This window comes from Trichoplusia ni, chromosome 16, assembly GCF_003590095.1.
Source record: "Trichoplusia ni isolate ovarian cell line Hi5 chromosome 16, tn1, whole genome shotgun sequence".
NCBI classification, from domain to species: domain Eukaryota; kingdom Metazoa; phylum Arthropoda; class Insecta; order Lepidoptera; family Noctuidae; genus Trichoplusia; species Trichoplusia ni.
The window spans coordinates 1,660,995-1,668,994 of NC_039493.1; the positions used below are offsets into that span (position 1 = coordinate 1,660,995).

General features: G+C 33.7%; 2 long non-coding RNA genes across 2 annotated transcripts; both read right to left on the reverse strand.

Annotated features, from left to right (window-relative positions):
- Positions 1-881: 881 nt before the first annotated feature.
- Positions 882-2,298, reverse strand: LOC113502010. The gene is made up of 2 exons (XR_003401329.1): positions 1,934-2,298; positions 882-1,324 (listed from the first exon to the last, which is right to left on the reverse strand). It is a non-coding gene; the product is annotated as an uncharacterized LOC113502010 (long non-coding RNA).
- Positions 2,299-2,903: 605 nt separating this feature from the next.
- Positions 2,904-5,175, reverse strand: LOC113501855. The gene is made up of 2 exons (XR_003401322.1): positions 4,762-5,175; positions 2,904-3,394 (listed from the first exon to the last, which is right to left on the reverse strand). It is a non-coding gene; the product is annotated as an uncharacterized LOC113501855 (long non-coding RNA).
- Positions 5,176-8,000: the final 2,825 nt, after the last annotated feature.

The following is an 8,000-nucleotide window of genomic DNA, read 5'->3' on the forward strand; positions in this document are numbered from 1 at the left end:
CCATCGAATTACCGCTCGTGATCGATGCCCCCCTTCAACAACGAGGGTGGAACGTGTTCAAAATTCACATGCACAGATACCCAGACTCGGAGCAAGCATTTTTGGATCACACAAATGCTTGTTCTACGCGGGGATCAAAAGCGCGACATCGCGGTTTGGGCGTGGTAGCCTCAACCACTCGGCTATCCTTCATCGAATCAGTTGTTGTTGAGATTTGAGAGCGTTCAAACAAACGAACGAAACTCCTTCACTTTATGATATTACAAAACAGCTTTACACCATCAAATAAATCTCTATCAATTTCGCAATGTAATCTTAAAGAAACGAAGCCAATAATCCAAAAAAGAACAACAGATCGACTCCACAGTTTTTGTATTCCAAGCGTGTCTTATCGATTGTTAATATAATTCACAAAGTCGTCACTAGTACGTAATTATTTATTATTATTTACTGTCATATATTGTTAGTTCTCCATTCATTCCCACGGGACAAGATAGATGGAACTGCCAACTCATTAGCCCTTATTTGTAATGATTAGCTAAAACTGACGATAGTTAATAAGAAAATAGATTTAAAAAATGAAATTTCCACACTTGTAAATGTCACTCCATTCAAATTTGATCAAAATCAAGGTTTGAAGCTACCCTGAAAATTTCACCCTGCTAGCTTATCGGGAAGTGCCTCAAAATTTAGTTGAAAAAATCCAACCGGAACGATAAATAAACAAACATACAAACAAGAAAGTGAGTATATAAATAATTAATAAAATTAAACGAGGGAAATCCTTGAAATTACAACACCCCATACGTCATCTTTGTATAATGGGTAGAACAGGGAATCCTCTTAATACCGTCAATATAAAAGGAAAAAAAAACAAAAGATGAAATCAGACATTTTATTTTTCTATCCTTCGCCTATGACAAGAGGAATTATCATGTTGCAACTAAAGCGAATATTGTAAAAGTTACACATAAATCTTCTAATATAAAAAAATCCAGTGTCTCGATGTTAGTTACCGTACTCCTCCGAAACAGTTCGACCGATTCTTATGAATTTTTTTATACATATTGGATAGGTCTGAGAATAGAACAACATACATTTTTCATACCCCTAAGTGACAAGGGCTGCACACACTAAAAAAAATATTTTATTTTTTAGACATTTTCTTTGTTTTTATTTTTTTATAATGTGGCATTAAAAAATACATACAACTAGAAAAAAAATGTAAACAAAGCAACGTTTGCTGGGTCAGCTAGTTATTTATAAATGTAAAAAACTCAATTAGTCTTATTCTGGACATATTTCATCAGTTAACTCCTCGTATCTGTAAAATAAAATAATAATTAATAATGAAATATATGAGTAAGTATGTGTTATTTTTCGTGGCGGAAACAGAATCAATAGAGGTGTTGCTTTAAACCAGCTAACAGTGTCCCACTGGGCAAAGGCCCAAACTTTTTTTTAAACGAGTCCCGCACTAAAGAATTGAATCCTAATGTCACGGGAGGTTTCACGAACATTCAAATCACATTCAGTGGGTTTGGCTCACACGTCGCGTTCAGTGGGTTTGGCTTGGTAACCTCCACCACTTAGCTATACTTGCTGTCAAGTCAGTTCTTCCACGATTGTCTTTCCTGGGTCACTACAAACCACGGTACCTTCCATGGCCTGTGCTATCGAGACCGAGTGACACTTCAATTCAGTTAAAAAGTATTTATTTCTCTCTTATTACATTAAATTATTAAATTACGAGTACATGCCCTACAAAACGGTTTAAACATTTTGACTGTGGGAACGTCTGTCGCTTATATTTGTAAGCTTTGACACTTGACAGTGTTTAATTAAACTTTTATTTATTTAAGTACTAATAAAAAACTATTATTAGTTGCTAAAACGAAAGTTATGAAATGATATAAAATAATTCGGAACTCACGTTTCACAAGACACACATTTTCCTAAAAAATATGCCATGCCTGAAGGACAAGGATGGTTTCCTATTGGTTGTCTCCTCACTCGAGAATGGTACTCCTCAGCATCTTCCAAGGCTATGCTGGCTGCTGAACACATCGCCACTATGACAGCTACGAGGACTAACAAACTCAGAAGCTTCATGTTCAGAACGTACTGACTCGTAGTCACAATTAATATGGGATCAAATGAACAGAAACCATTATTTATACCTAACATTAGCTAAAGCGTTAAAGATAACTAACAGGATAAATAACTAAAAAACAATACCATTAAAATTTTGGTCTGTTCGTCTTTGTGTATGTACATAATTATAAGTTTGTATAACCGTTAAAATCTCAAAAATAAGAGGTCTCAAGAATAACCGGTGGATAGAAGGAGAACCGGGTAGGAGGACCTCACCAGAGGATAAGCAATTTGTGACTTTCAATGAGTGTATTACATAGTGTGTTAGTGTAATAAGTGTATTAGTGTAAGTATTAGGTAGCATAATATTTTGACTTCCGAAACAAAGGTTGGTGTTGACGTGTCTGTCTGTTTGTGTGTAGCACCATAGGACCCAAACGGATTGAGCGATTTCAATTTACATAGTTTGCTATGTTTTAAAGTTGAATTATGCGCGATTGTTCTTAAACTTTTACAAGTTTTGGAGGAGCGAACTCTACTGTCATTTCATGTACATTTGGATTGTCAAAAGAAAAAAAAGGCTGCTGTTTAAATCACTGACATCTCTTGATTTGGAATATTTAATTATTTTTGTTTTGGTCAACTATTAAAATATATAAAGGAAAAGTTAAACTATGTACATACATAAGTTCCAATAAATCTTTGAAAGTAAGAAATATAAGTGTTACTTAAAAGGAAGAACAACAAAATAGTTACAAGTTGTGTACTGGTATCATGCGTGTAGACAGAGAGAACAAAAAGAAACAAGATATGAGATCACGGTTTATTATAAACTTTATAAGTCGGTCCTTAATTAATAACAAGTGAAAACTCGATGGCTTGTAGACCAGTATCATTTAACAAGTGTCAGGCCTCTGCTCACTGGCAACAACGCAGTTGTACAACTGTTTTGGTTTAGTCATCGTTATTCTTTTATCTACGAGGTTACAAAAAATCACGCAGACTGGAAACAAAAATGTCGCACAACAGTTGTACAACAGTTGTGCAACAGTTCCTCAATGCACAACAAAACAGTCGGGCAACTTTTTTCTAACTAAAACGAAACTTGTTGAGCTACTTTTGTCGATCTTATAAAAATCTAATATATTGAAACGTCAATATACTTCTTAGGCCACCTTAAGTGCGTTAATTGTATTTTAAGTACACTACTTAAAAATTAAAATTTTATTTTTATTAATAATGACGATGTTTCCGAGCTTTTGCATTACTTTTACATGGCCGACCAGTTGCTTCCTCGTATCTGTAAAGAAAAAATAATAATTTAATTATGTAAAGAGGAAATGAGTGCACCACCTCTTGGTTGACTGGTAGAGAATGCCTTTGGCATTAAGTCCGCCATTGTACTTGTTTGTATATGAAGTATAAATAAATAAAAAATAAAAAAGAAAATATTTTATAGTTCGAACACCTACAAAGCTTATATTCTTTCGAGAGATCGGCTTACAGAATCTCAATTTCCCTAGATAAATGTAATTTCTAAAATAATTGTTTATTAGGGCTGGCTATTTAAAAAAGACACCGAACATCTTCTAACATATAAAACTCCCGTGTCACGATGTTAGTTACCGTACTCCTCCGAAACGGCTTTACCGATTTTTACCAAATTCTATATTAATTTTATATACTAATTAGCGTATTCAGTCGGTCTGAGAATCGGCTAACATCTATTTTTCATGCCCCCAAGTGATAAGGGTTGCTCACACTAAAATTTATTTTTTTTATTTTTTGGACGAAAGTTTTTGCTTTAATTTTTTTATAATGTGGTATTAAAAAATACGTACAACTAGAACTCAGGTCTAGGCCAGGACTAGGCTAGGTCAGCTAGTTATACTATATAAGTAGGTATAGCTATAGTATAGCTGAATTATATGTATATGTTTTTTTTTTAATTCGCATTAAATTAAGTCACTTATCAACTTCGACTCTTATACATATTGTTTAGTTAATTAAAATGGTTTATAAATATGTTTATTAATAATTTTAAAACCGCAAGTTTCCTCATTAAGTATTATTTTGTAATTATTATTGCACTTTGAATATACTTAGGTCTTTATGATGTAATTAGTATTAAATTATGTAAAGGTTTATTTTTGAACAAATATTGCGGTGGTTTTGCGGTTCTATGGATGGATTTGTATAATGCTAGCGCAGGCGAAGAATGGGCCTTTTTAAAGTTATACTTTTTAATTATTAAAAAAACCACTGACAATCGGTGTATATCGTGAGAAAACCTGGATTCCAAAATTGGAATCTGAAATCGATTGTCGAATTGTCGACCCGCAGTGAGAAGATAATATTGAATACTTATTTTACATTTTATCACATCATCAAAAACTAAAAAGGTTAAAAGCACTTAAAATAATCGAATATACGGTAGTCGGGATTAGTAACATCATTTTCTAGTTAAAAGCGTACTAGTAAGTGACGTCACACAAGCTTTTTTTCCACTGTATCCCGTTAATTTTTCGTCGTCGAGATAAAAGAAAAAATACGTGTCCAATATTTTTTTAACATCTGTATGAAGGATTTAACAGATTTTTTTAAATCAAAAACCCTATAAGCTCAAAACCTTGAAGCAAAATAAAAGAGTCCGTGTAATAAACTTACCGGTCACAAGGCAAACAGCTAAATCCTACTCTCCCCAGACCTTTAGGACAGGGATCGTTATGTAGGAATAATACATTTTGTCTTCTCACTCGAAGATGATGGCTAGTCTCACCATCTTCCAAGGCTATGCTGGCTGCTGAACACATCGCCAGTACGACAGCTACGAGACCCAACAAACACAGAAGCTTCATGTTCAGGACGTACTGACTCATTGTCTGTTACAAGTAATATGTGATCTACAAGAGCCGTCTTCATTATTTATACCTTGCATTTAACGGTGATATAGGGATGACTAATGTATGCACACACTGTCCTTAGTAACCGACATGGAAGTCGGAAAAACAGCCTGAAATATTTGTTACTAGTTGTACTAGTAGTTCTTTTAGTTAATTGTATATTAATGGATACGTATTTTTTTATGTGTCAAAATAAATTGACCAAATAGCAGTGACGTCGCGATTAAGTATAAATTTTACCATATCAAAGTTTCTAAACTTTAAAGCTAAAATTGGCAAAGATTAATTTTAGTGTTTCTAAAAAGGAAAAAATATGTGTCTAATACTTTTCTATTATCCAACCGAGCGACTAATTAGATTTTTCTTTTTATACCGCATCATTATCCCCATTTATATCATCATACGTTCAGCAGTGGACGGCGATAGGCTGAGATGATGATGATGATGATGATCCCCATTGTATTAGTTTTCCATAAATTCTTTTAAATAAAATTTTCGTATGTCGATGTTTGTAATAAAACTCCCCTAATTATACCTTATTGATTTTACTTTTCTCGATTTTTTTTCAAGAAATGCCCTACATTTTTTTTATAGCAAAACTACGTTCTCTCATTGATAAATGATAAGGATATGATAAGAAGGATTGATGCGTATTGATGATTCTTCCTTATATCATTGAATCAATTGATTGATTCAATCCTTAGATATGAAACAATCCAACCGTTCCTTTAGACCTAGACAAAATGTACTTAAAATAAATCTAAATAATTACTTATTAATCGTCTTCAAAAACAAATAGAAATAGCCGCAAGGAAAATCACTAAATATTTAAAAACAACCTAAAATAGGACTGTTTTACGTATATATGCCATTTAAGTCAAGCGTGACGCACATTGGTAAATACAAGTAGCATTTATTGTGTGTTATCTAATACGCATGTGTAGGAATATATAGAAAATAATATGTACCTAATTAAATTCCTGTTATGCAATTTGCTATAAATAATATTTTTATCGAAGCTACGCAGCTAGAAAATTGTGTTCAGAACCAATTGAATTGCTTGGCCAATAGAAGTCTGTGATCAATATATTTCTTCTAAAACCCTCTATTTCATCTCTGGCATCATGCAGCCTTAAGGAGATAAAAATAATAAAAATCCAGTTAAGAATGCTAGAAAGACACACTAGGTGGCGTTGCATGTGAGTTTTGGTCGGTGACTTAATGTGGCAAACTTTGGACGGCTTAGAAATACCACGCTTACAAAACGAATCGAAGCAGTTAAAAAAAAAGCATACACTTTTATTTTAATAGTTTTTCGCTAGATGGCATTGGAAACCACATCAAGTAGTGGTGGTGATCTGTAGGAAGAACATGCTTTTTATTACCTGTTAATGAAACAAACTTAATTGGAGGGTTTATATTGTTAACAATGGTATGTAGCCTTCCAGTTTCAGCACCAGATACGATATGTTAATATAACCGATTGGGACTAAAGTACCTACTCGTCATTAAGAATCAGACAAGCTTTATCTCAACGGGATTACTTATTTAAAGCTCCAACCAAATTCGTAGATCCAACCACAGACTTATACTTACAATATTTTTAACCACAAATTTAGGGTTTCCCGAAATTTTTGGCATTTCTTTTAAGAATTTTTCCAGATATTTGAAGCATTTTCCGAATTCCATTATCACCTTGTACACGAAAAAATCCCTGCTGTAAGCTCAGTAAACAAATCTGAGTCTTTAATTTTCAGTTTAATTTTCCTTAACACACACTGTCAATCGTTAGGTATAAATAATGAAGACGACTCTTGTAGATCACACATTACTTGTAACAAACAACGAGTCAGTACGTTCTGAACATGAAGCTCCTGTGTTTGTTGGTTCTCGTAGCTGTCATAGTGGCGATGTGTTCAGCAGCCAGCATAGCCTTGGAAGATGCTGAGGAGCACCATCCCCGAATGAGGAGGCAAGCGGTCCTGATCAACGGTTTTTGTCCTAAAGGGCAATCGAGATTGAGGGGAAGATGTATACCTTGTTACAAGTAAGTTTCAAGTGTGCTTTTTCATTTGTTCAATTCAGTCAAACATATTTTTAAGGGTAGGGCCCTTAAAAATATGTTTGACTAACATTATGACACTTACCTAAGATATTTTCAGTATAGGCATACTTTGTCTGTGCATATTAAATAAACAAATCTTAGTCCAAACAGGCCAGCAATAGTTAGTTGAATTACAATAACGTCATACAAACTTAAAGACATTTTAAGAGCATCTTTTTATAATTTTAATAATGAGTTCCCGTGAATGTATCCCAAAAATACCACATATAAACCAATTGTCAATATGTTTATAGTTCATATGACTGCATTTTTGCAATAGTGACCCAGAATCATCCATTCTTAAAGATCTTCCTTTTTCTTATATTTATGTCAGACAGAATGTATTCAAGTAGTTGTCTACGAGAATCGAGCGATTTCTAAGCCAACCTCTTCTAGCCCCTTTCTTTGATGGTCCCAGTCTATCCTTCTTTTTGTGTACCTAAGCTAGATATAGATTCATTTTATTATAATATTTTTTTAATTTTTCAGATTCGAGGAAGCGACTGGTCGACGCTGCCCGGGTAACATTAAGCCGAAGATTCATCATCGCCAACACTTGTAAACATGTCTTTGGACCATGGATTTGCTGCTTGCCATTAGCTATTAACCGATTGACAATAAATTATTAAGTGTTTTGATTATATTTCTTTGTTTTTATTCGGCTGTATCCTAATGCTTTCAATGAGATTGAATCTCGGTCGAATCTCTAATCTATACTCTATTTACTTACTTAATCTAAACAAATATATAAAGCTGAAAAGTTTGTTTGTTTGAACGCACTGATCTCAGGAACTACTGGTTCGAATTGATAAAATATTTTTGTGTTGAATAGACCATTTATCAAGGAAGGCTATAGGCTATATAACATCACGCTGCGACTAATAGGAGCGAAGATACAA